Source organism: Mauremys mutica, chromosome 14 (assembly GCF_020497125.1).
Source record: "Mauremys mutica isolate MM-2020 ecotype Southern chromosome 14, ASM2049712v1, whole genome shotgun sequence".
NCBI lineage: Eukaryota > Metazoa > Chordata > Testudines > Geoemydidae > Mauremys > Mauremys mutica.
Genome location: NC_059085.1, coordinates 33,054,895 through 33,065,855, shown reverse-complemented (window position 1 = coordinate 33,065,855; position 10,961 = coordinate 33,054,895). Strand labels below are relative to the sequence as shown.

Here is a 10,961-nt window from a genome sequence, read left to right as displayed (position 1 = left end):
TAAGAGCCAAAATATTATCTCCCCTTTACTTTGGGCTGGGACAATATGCTGTAATTTATTATATACTGTGCTGCAGCAGTGGAGAGAGAAAATGCTATATTCCTATAGTACATAAACTGCGGCACTGCAGGAAAAGCTGCCTTTAAAAACAACAATAAAATGGATATTAACAGGGTAATTCATTATAACTCATATAATAATTCCAGGAGTCTTTTTATATCTGTCTTCCTACAGCATAAACGATTCTATGTAGTAAATCAATATATAACAATTAGCTCTAAATTACAGAATCCAGTTTAATACCAAGTGATAAGTCCTTATGCTAAGCTGGAAATTCAACTGCTGTCAATTTGTTATGAAACAACCTCTGTGAGAATCTGAAATAACATAATCTACTGTCCAGGTCATGTATCATCATAATCTAAATAGTATTGCTGAGATTAGATAAGGTAGTGTTGATAAATTAAATGCATTTGCAACAAAATGCTTCAGATAAAAGAGATGAATACTTTGGTTATTAACTTTTAACACGGGCTTATATTTAAAATACTAGACAAAAATGTTGGAGTAAAAATAATTCATTAACTGATAATCCTTTATTATCTTTCCTTCCCACTTGGGGGAAAGAAGGTTTTTCAAATATTAATCAATCAGTCAATAATGTGGAAAATTTCAGAATGATAAATCCAAATTTTGAGAATACACTCATACTGACATGAGTTGCTCTGTTGAAGTCAATGGAATCAGTTGTGAAAGTGAGAACTACTGCTGTGAGAAAAGGTTTCAGGCCTGGAACCTACAATCAGCATAGGATAATTTTCAGTAGAACTGCCTAGCAAGCCTAAAGCTTGCAAGCCTAAAGTTAATTAAAGTAAAAGAAGAAATCACAATGGAAATTCAAGTACAGTATTGTGTTTTATTTGTATTTGTTGTGTTTTTGTTTGCTACCCAGATATTTTGTCTGACTGAGGACAGTAAGAGCCATTGCTTCAGTAAAAATTGCAGAGAGGAGCAGGAGAGATGGACTGGATGGGGGAACATAGGGTGAGCAATGGCGCTCACCTGTTCCACTAAGCCTTTGGCTCACATTGTATTTGCTCTAGTTGTGTGTGATCGTGGCTCAGGAAGGTTATGCTGGAAATCAGTGTTGCTGTAAGTGCAGGATGTTTTCTATGGCTTTTGTTGGGCAGCTAGAGAAGGGTAGGTTGAAAATGGTAGTAAGTCTCTTAGAAAGCTCTGCTGGTTGTGGACACCATGGATCATCAATGAGAGAAGACAATCCAGCTGGCAGCTTTGGGATCAATGGGTTTGGCATGGATCCGTGGACTCTGTAGGTTAGAGGTCCAGCCCTCTACTCTCTTCATGACCAACTCAACTTCTTTCTGTCCCTGGAGGGAGCAAAACACACAAGTGAACTTTACAAAATGTCTAGGCCCTCCATCCTTAGTAAAGTTTCTGTGGTAGGGTACAAAAGGCTGTGAGTACTTAAAGTGTGTGTTTTCTTTGTTCTGGGCACACCAATATGTTCTCTCCTGAACCAGTTGTGCTTTCAGAATCAACTACAGATAGTCCAAATATACAAATACTGGCAGCCAATAGGCAGCTTTTCATCCCAAGCAGGAAAACAGAAGTAATTCTGAAAGCTTTTCCAAGAGATGCCTGGAGGGGTTTATTTGCCAAAGTTTGAATCTCTAATAAACAGCTCGCTGCTGTTCTTATTTTGAAGTCCTTATATTTAACATTTGTTGATGTATTGCTATATTCAGAAGGTGTACAAACAAGGCAACGAAAAGAGGCTTTTGCATGAATGCCATCAAGGCAGACTGTTTACAAGGACTTTCATCTTATATAGGAGGCATCCTTTAATTTTACATTTTATGAAATAACTTGGAATCGTTAAATGAAAGACCCTTTATCTGTGTTTTTGGTATGTGAATTGCACATTTACCAATGATTTCTGCCCTGGGAGGAGGGGAAAATAAGTCCTGGAGCTTTAAAATGCTACGTGTCTTCCAGGAAAGGAGTATGTGTTTTAGAGAAACTCAAAGTTTTCAATGAAATTCAAGGCAGGTTCTAACTTTCTCATTCTCCCTTCTCTGCAGAAGTGGAATTTGAATATGCCAGGAGTGTAAGCACAAATCCTTCCCCTCTATTTGCAGGTGTGGAGGGCCCCTGACACAGCAGAATTACATTTAATTAAAAATTATTGATTAGAACAGAGTCACCATAGATTTATACCTATGAGACAGAACAGAATTCAGAACCTTGTTTATACTGGTATGATTTTGCAGGTATGCATTTTATACTTTATGGTATGTGTACTCTAGGGGGTGGTATGGTGGTTTTATTGGCATGATTTTGGGATGTCTGTATGGATAAGACATGAGGGCATGCCACAGGAATGCCTTTGTGTGCTGTACCACGGGATCATGTATTCTGTGTACAGCATACCACATCAATTAGAGAAGAAAAAAAACCCTATGATCAAAATGTTTTAGACCAGTGATTCCCAAACTGCAGTCCACAGAGCACTTGCTGTTGGTCCCTAAGGAGTTGATTGGACACAGACTGCTGGCTTCCCTTTATTATTTCCAGCTGCTAAATTGCATTAAAAGCTAAAATACATTAAACACTTTCCTCATATTTCTTTTCTATGTAAGCAGGATGTGAAACAGCAAATGAGAATCTTGGACTTTCCTTGCTATGAACATATCATTGTGGGGGGCTGGGCAACCCAACTCAAAGTAGAACTATTCAAACAACGTTTATTTGACTCAGTAATGGTACCAAAAATCAGTTCCAACCTTGGGCATTAACTTGGGAAAATAACACATAGGCAGGTGCTTTTCCAGCACGATGCTTCCTAACCTATATTTGAGTCAAACGCCTAGAACTCAATAAAACTAGTTTATAGAAACTAAGCTTACTTACCTCAAAATGAAAATGAGTTTTGTTATTTATGTGTCCTTGCAATTCACTCTGTTGCTGAATAGACCACATTTTCTTCTACAAACCTGTAGCATATAAAATGAATTATTGCTAAAGACTTATTTAAAAGTCATATCTAGTTGCTTCCCTCTTTCTACCCATGTGGGAAAAAAAAGAAAGCTAGTTTTAACACTATACTCCTAAAACTTATGTTTTGCTTTTTCCACCTTATTATATTAGCAGTTTTGCTGAAAGCTGGCTTCCTAGTAACAGTAGCAAAATTGGTTTTATATGCATTTTACTATGTGTTTTCAGGAGCCATTTTCATTCTTTACATTAGGAAGTCTCAAAGCTCTAGGGAAATTTAAGTAAAAAATCAATGGATCAAATTCAGACCTGGTGTTAATAGGTACAACTACCACTCCATTCAATGAGAATTGTGTCTGCTTATTCCAGGGCTAAATCTGGCTTGAATATCTTATGTCACCTGACTCCCTGGGGCAGATACACCCTTCTTGCACATCTGAGGCATTGCAAAAGGAACAGAATCCACTGTGATAGGGCATATGTCCCATCCTGGCTCTGAGAGAATTAATAGGGCCTGAGCAGCCAATTAGGCTACCTGGCTGCACTTGGAGGTGAGGGCAGAGAGTCAGGCTTACTAAGACAGGAAGACTAGCTGGGAAAGGAGCTAGTGCTGACTATAAAGAAGAGAAGTACAGATAAGCAGGTGGCTCCTTAGAGAAACTCTGCAGTTACTTTTAGAGATTAAAGACTAGGGAGAGTTAGTTTAGTGATTCTTTCTTGAGTAGGAAAATTTGGGAGTGAGTAAGAAGAGATACAGAGAAGATACTGGTATAGAGAAAGCTCTGGTGATGAGGAGCCCTGGTAAAAAAAGCAGGAACTGGACTTCTGGACAAAGAGTGCCCTGGTAGGTGTTCAACTGAGGAACCAATTTGAATGAAATATCCTGCCTGAGGAGGGAAGAATTGGATTGATATTTGTACTTTTACTTTAGGATTTTTCTTGGGGATTTCTATTGAAGAGTCCTGGCCCTGTGAGAAGGTGAACTTTCAGAGGCTGTGGGAAAGGCCTGCTGATATGCTAAAGTAGGAAAAAGTAAAGGAATTCAGCAGCAAGGAGTTTGAAGGAGAAGACATGGGCTGCTGGTTATAGGGTCCCTGTGCTGGAACTCAGTTTGGTGGAGGGGGAATTGTTCTCCTATCTGTCACTGGGGAAGGTGGCATGAGGCCCCTGAGAAGGGGACAAGTATGTCTGATAATTCTCAAGAAAAGGACATAAGGACCATGGGACCCAGGGTCAGGACTGAAGACCTTTTGTAAGAACACTGGACTCTTTTTCTATTGGACTTTGTTACCCTTGAAGGGGTGGAACTAAAGAGTGATGTGGCAAGAAGGCTGAATTGTGAGAAGAGAGGCCACTGCAGGACTGGAGCAAACATTGGCAGGGCATGCTAGAGGAAAGAGCCTGTTATGTTACACCCACCCACCAAAGAGTACTCCAGAGGTGAGTCTACCCTTCTGTACCACCCACATTCTCCCAGCTGGGAATTTTGCTTGGTGACAGGTTTAGTGCTAATGACACTAGTAGCCCCCTAAGAGGGAGTACTTAATAGTCATACAGATCCCTGCTGCTATTCCCAGTGAAGTCAATGACTAAAGTCCCATCCACTTCATGAGGAGCAGGATTGGCCCACAAGAGAGTGTCATTCATTCTAATAATGACAAACTAGTGACTCTCTACATAGCTGGTCATTAACTACCAGAAATTGCCTAACTCAGAAGTCATTCTTGCTGTTGTAAATGTAATGAGCAAATAACTTAACTTGTATGCAATGAAAAATAAACCGCTGAACTGTAGGATTTCCTGGATGTGGAGTTCTGGTTACTGTGCCAAGGTAAAATTGTGCCAGGACTTCACCTCTAATCTCTTCCTTAGCACAAGAAGACAAGCAAAATAACTAATATAGAATGGAAGGACTTCATTCTTAGAGTTCTGGTAGGCCTATAATGCACCCTAACAGACATTGTTCCTTTATAAACAATTATTTTTAGTGACTAGGCTGCTTGGTTATCAAAGAATTTTGCAAATATATTCTGTCTTTGTAGTGCTTGCTGTGTTTTGGTACATGTAAATGAAAAAGATTTTGACATTATCTTGATTTTAAAAAGTTGATTGCAGCTGAGGAAAATAGGCTATAATTTCCCTTCACTAATCACCTTGCACACCCTTCCCACAACAGAGAATTAGTGTGGTGGCTGCTCATTATTAATTACAGAACTGGAGAACATTTTCCAGTGGAAATTAATTAATTAGGTTCCTTTGGGTGGGAGAAAAATAATGTGGCAGAGGAGTTAGGGTCATGATTCCCTACATCAGGTTTTCTATAGTTTATGATATTAGATCTGACAAGTTCTGCATTGAAGTTAGTCTTGTTCATACAGTAATGATATTGTTCTCCTATTTTGGTCAACTTACTAGCTTTTGTACTCTTTACTTGTTGACACTTTGGCTTTCCCTTATAATTACAAAGTATTTCTGAAACCTGGTTTCCTTTTTTGCATGAATTCTGAGCTAGGAACCCTAATTATGTTCGTTTTAGTTTGTCTGGGTACCTTAACCATTTGAGAGAGAGATCAAATGTGTACTCCCAGGCCAGTAAATTGTTGTGACATCCACTGGCAACTGAGGTATAAATGTGGTTTAACAGAATAGCTGTTACTAAGACAGGAAGACTAGCTGGGAAAGGGGGGAGGGAGAGCTCAGTGGTTTGAGCATTGGCCTGCTAAACCCAGGGTTGTGAGTTCAATCCTTGAGAGGGCCGCTTAGGGATCTGGGGCAAAAATTGGTCCTGCTAGTGAAGACAGGGGGCTGGACTCAATGACCTTTCAAGGTCCCTTCCAGTTCTAGGAGATTGGTATATCTCCAATTATTACCTTATGCCTGAGAATTTAGGGGAAATACACTCTACCCATATAAACTCCTTTATATATAGGATCCACACTAGGGTTTTCTAAACCAATATAGTTAAATCACTCCAAAAATTGTGTGGATAAGCCCGAACGTTCACATTTTATTGCCCAAACTAGAAGAGCAAAGTGAGCTTCCCCCGCCCCCAACCCAACACACACACATTGTCTCTCTCCCTGTAAACAAATCCCACTCATTTATAAGTATATCTTCATGGTTTTGACTGGTTAGTTTTGCTTACTTATGGGGGAAAGAACTGTTCTTAGACCAATTCATTGCTGATTCACTTCTATTAATTCAATAATGTCTCTTATAGCACGGCAATTTTTTTTCCACAAAATGTTCTTTGTTTGGGGAGAGGGGAGGCAAAAATGCAGATTTGGTGACACTGCTATGTACTGGTATAACTGTCCACACTAAAGGTTGTACCAATATAACTAGTGGTATAAAAATCTCACTCCTAATCAAAATAATTAAATCAGTTCAAAAACTATGTGTAGACCAGGCCTTTGTTTCAGCAATTCTGGGTTTACTTTGTCAGGTAACAAATCTAACAAACAAATGATATTTATTTTAAGATATTTCTCCTAGGGAATGTGAACGTGCATGTGAAGTTGCTGAACAATATGAATTCAAAATACCAAGTTGCAAGTATCTAAAAAGCAGGGTGGGCACGCGTGTTGTGAGGGAATTTATAATGGAAAGTCTGATGGAGCTCTAACTCTAGCAGCATGACTACTGCAGTGATTATTCTTTATTGCCATGGCATTTGCTGCTGAAATAGTGGTGGGCAGATCCTAACACTCAAAATTAATGTGCAGTAACCTCCTCTAGGTGAGGTATTGCCCAAGGTATGGTGTTTTGAAACCTAATATATCAAAATGATTATACTTCTCCATTTAAGTTGGTTAGGTCACTCTCCACACATGTGCTGCTTCAAAGTTACTTTCCATAATTTCAGAATAAATATACATGGAATGGGAGAACCTGGAAAATACCAGTCAGAATATTTTCCAAGTCCTCATTAATACAAGTCACAATCTGTCTCTGCTCGAGCAGTTTTATAGCTGGGAGAATATTATGGCACAGATTTGCCTTGTAAGATTGGGGGTTTTGTTGTTTATCTCCTCCCCTTATGAGCAACACACTTGTGGCCCAAATAGCAACTACTTCATGCCTGGACCACCCATTGCTTTCAGTGGGAGTTCTACTTTAGAAACAGAAAGAATCAGACCCCTAGAGCTGAATTACAATTGTGGTAGTCATAGTCTGATGTAACCCAGAGAGACTAACCCCTGATACGAATGTGCAAATGAAACAGGGAGCCCTGGCCTAAGTGTGGTTCAACAGATGCAAGCAATTATCATGTGGTAGTCTCTAAAAAGTTCATCTTGCCGAATTTAGTTTCCTTTGAAAATAGAGAAATCACAAAGAGTGATTTCTAGGTTTTTTTCATGTATTCATGCAATCATTCAGCTCTCTGCAGGCCACGAATGATGTATGGTCCACAGTCTGAAAACCACTGCTTTAGTGTTTGCAAAGCACCTTGGGATCATCCAGAGGCAGGTGCTGTAGAAATGCAAAGTTATCAGTAGTATCTTAATTGATCATTAGACTGTAAGTATAATACTTTTTAAAATTGGTATGAGTTTCAAATGGGGTCTGATCATTCCAGGCCCTCTAAGAAAAATGCCCATATGCTGGACTGAATATGTCTGTCAAAAAAGTAATAATCACAAACCAAGGGAGGTAAAGAGGTGAGTTTCAGCTCTGTACTGGGAACAGGGGCAGCAGAGCCTTCCCAAAAGTGGAGGGAGCAGGGTCCCATCCTTGCCCTTCCTGCAGGGCCCCTGCCAAGCTGAAAGCTGGAGTGGGCTGGGAGCTGTGGACAGACCCTCCAGCTGCCCCAGGCGGGGAGCTGAGAGCAGGCCCTGGCCTGTGTCCTCGCCCTGAGGGTCCCGCACCCAGGGCGGGAAGGTCTGATTCCCACACAGCTGCTCAAGTGCCTCTTACCCTGACCCGGCTCCAGCTGGGGGCCACAGCCCGGCCATGATAAGAGCCACACGTGCAGCTGTAGGGATCCACAGACCCTGCAACTGCCTGGGGGTGGGGGGGCATGAGTTGGGGACACAGACTGGGATCTGCTCTCAGCCCCCAACCCTGGGCAGGTGGAGGGTCCACAGCACAGCGCCCCACAGCTGCTCGGACTCCCCAGACAGGCTATAGCTGCCAGCCTGTCCATGGTGGGCAGGGCCTCTGGGGGTGGGGGGAGATGAGGCAGGGCCCGTGGTGGAAAGTAGGAGGGCCATGCCCCCCCGACCCTCCTCATTCACCCCCTAACTGGGAAAACAATTGGGTAGATGCCAGCAGGACAATGAAAAGAGACATGAGTTGGTGGAGGGGTAGACGTAACAACCTAGTAGTGAGACTATTCTTCCCCCCCCCCCCAAAAAAAAAAGGAAAAACAAATTAGCTATTTTGGACCAATGAAGAAAGAAAAATAAAAACTACCCTTGACTTCTGCATGTGAGCCCCAATCAGTGTGATGAGGATGATACTATTGACATTGCTATTTACATTCATTTTCAAAGTGATGTTTGTTACAACCTAATGCTAATGTAAGCTTTCTTCCCTTTTTATCAAGAGAATGATGTACTCAGTTTTAACTACTTGGCCATATGATTTAATAGCTTGTACATGACCACCTGCCAATGATGCACCATAGGAGAAGGCTATCTTCTCTGGGCCTGGAAGGAATCATTGGCATGATTTGGCACACTTCTCAATTTTTTTTTTCATTCCAATTCTTCAATTATTTCTACCCGGGCAGACCCTTGCTCCCAGGCAAAGCCCCATTGAAGGCATCTATGCAGCTCATGGACTGCTTGCATGGAACAGGTTGCAGCAGGTTTGGGGTCTTAGCTGGGAAATGTTTTACACTGTCATAGTGAAACCTGTCTACTTATATGTTAAGATCTTGGAAAGTTAAATGGACATAGTCAACTTAAAAATCATACATCTGTTTAATGGCTAGGCTGTTTGCAAACAGATACTTGCATAAATTCAATTACAATTGTCTAACATCAGTTATGTCAACAATTTTATTTTAGTTACAACTTGTAGGTGCAAAGCTCAAGGCTATTTTTGAAAAGTTAATCCTTAAAATGCAATATGTCTGCCATTGATTAAGTCAGTTAAATTGTGCCCTTTGTGGCTTTTCTTATGAAAATATAGTGCCAAAGGTACTCATTCCATTGCTTTTAATAGTTGTATAAAGTACTATAATATGGATTTTGTATGTGCTGTAGATATAGCGGCAAATACAAACATATATTCATTTATGTTCTTCAGTGCTAGGTATACAGCCCTGAGTTAAGAAAGACCACCCTCACTATCAAACTTGCACGAGCACCAGAAATACAACATAGATGCACCCACACATGTAGAGCAACATTAAACTAGGGTAATGTTTAATTCAAATTGTAATGTCTTTAATGTGCAAAGCCTTTTTATACTTTGGATTTGCTATATATTTGTTCTTTAGAAAAGTCCGTTTTCAAACCAGATGGCTTCCCTTAATTAATTCTTATCACAGAGATATCTTTGTCATAAAGTACTTTTTATAACAGACGAGCAGAATTTTATAAGTACTTTTGTTTACCAGATTACTAAAAGAATAACGATTTCACAGGGGAAGTGCTGTCGTAATTTTATCTTTAATTCTTCCAACATCCTTGACATTTAAAGGCAATTCTAATATTATTGCTATTGAATTGCAAAAAAAAAAGGTGTTGGATTTTTATTGATTTTTAAATGCATACGTGTGCTCAGAAAGATGGCATTTCAAAACCTCCTCTAAATGTAAGTTTTCATTTTCAAAATGAACAACACATAATAGGCTTCATTGATGTCAGGGCCTGAATATGGAAGGGGAAATGTTAGTTTGTGTCTCAAAGCTCTGAGGAACTTAAGAATGTACTTTACCTTTCATTCTCTCTGTGGATTGTAACAGCAATGTCACGTATTAAGTTCAGAGAATTTGACTATACAAGCACCAAGTCTTTAGCAGTGACAACAACCTTCAATGTTGAAGGTTATCACTTTCATTTGCAATGCCAAGCATAAAATGACCGCCCTCTTTAAGGTAACTCAAACTTGTTGTGCATGGTTGTAATCATACTTGCTTTTTTATGAGCTCTGTGCATTTTTAAATGTGTTTTCAAATAAGAGTACAATTCCATAGTGACTATAAAAGGCAGACTGATAACATTTCCCACTCTTATGTTGTGAAGATTTCCTTACATACACTATTAGCTCTCACTGTATCTTAGTCTTGATCTGCCAAAGGCCAAACTTCTTTTTGACCTTAAGATCTGTGATCAGTTGTATCTAATTATGTAGTGGTGGTTTTATGATATACACGTGTCCATTAGATTCCAGATTCAGGCCATGAAAGAAATCTGCATTTATATTTGAACCTAGATCTCTGTCACCTTCCACTACATTGTTTTCTTTTTGTGCTTATTTTGTCAGTGTTTAACAGCTTTTGCAAGCACGTGTGTGTGACTCTATTTCCAGGAGAGGGTTACAGTTTACACGACTATATGCAATCTTTGTAAACTGACATCAGCTTAGTAAGGCAAAAACACTTTTCCCCAAGTGCACAAAATTCAGTTAAGTTTGTCCAAATATATCAATATTCATACCTCTTACATCAACCCCAACAGTTATCACAGTTTGAGTACTCTGATATGCCGAATGTAAAACTAGGTGCAGCTGGTCTTGCATGGGATTTATAGAACATAAGAATGGCCATCCTGGGTCATACTAATAGTCCATCTAGCCCAGTAGCCTGTCTTCCAGCTGTGGCTAGATGCTACAGAGAGAATCAGTGGCACAGGAACATTTTTAGTAGTGGGGGGTGCTATGTCTCCGGGGGGAACCTGAACAGGAGTAAGGGGGCTGAGGCTGTGTGGGTCCTGGACTCAGGGAGTGGAGCTGATAGCTGTGGACCAGAGTCCAGGGCACGAAGCCAATGGCTG

The 10,961-nt window shown here is 40.2% G+C and overlaps 1 long non-coding RNA gene across 1 annotated transcript; it reads right to left on the bottom strand.

The window, feature by feature from the left end:
- Positions 1–224: 224 nt before the first annotated feature.
- LOC123349661 lies at positions 225–3,476 on the bottom strand. The gene is made up of 3 exons (XR_006573612.1): positions 3,325–3,476; positions 2,932–3,014; positions 225–1,388 (listed from the first exon to the last, which is right to left on the bottom strand). It is a non-coding gene; the product is annotated as an uncharacterized LOC123349661 (long non-coding RNA).
- Between the last annotated feature and the right edge of the window lie 7,485 nt (positions 3,477–10,961).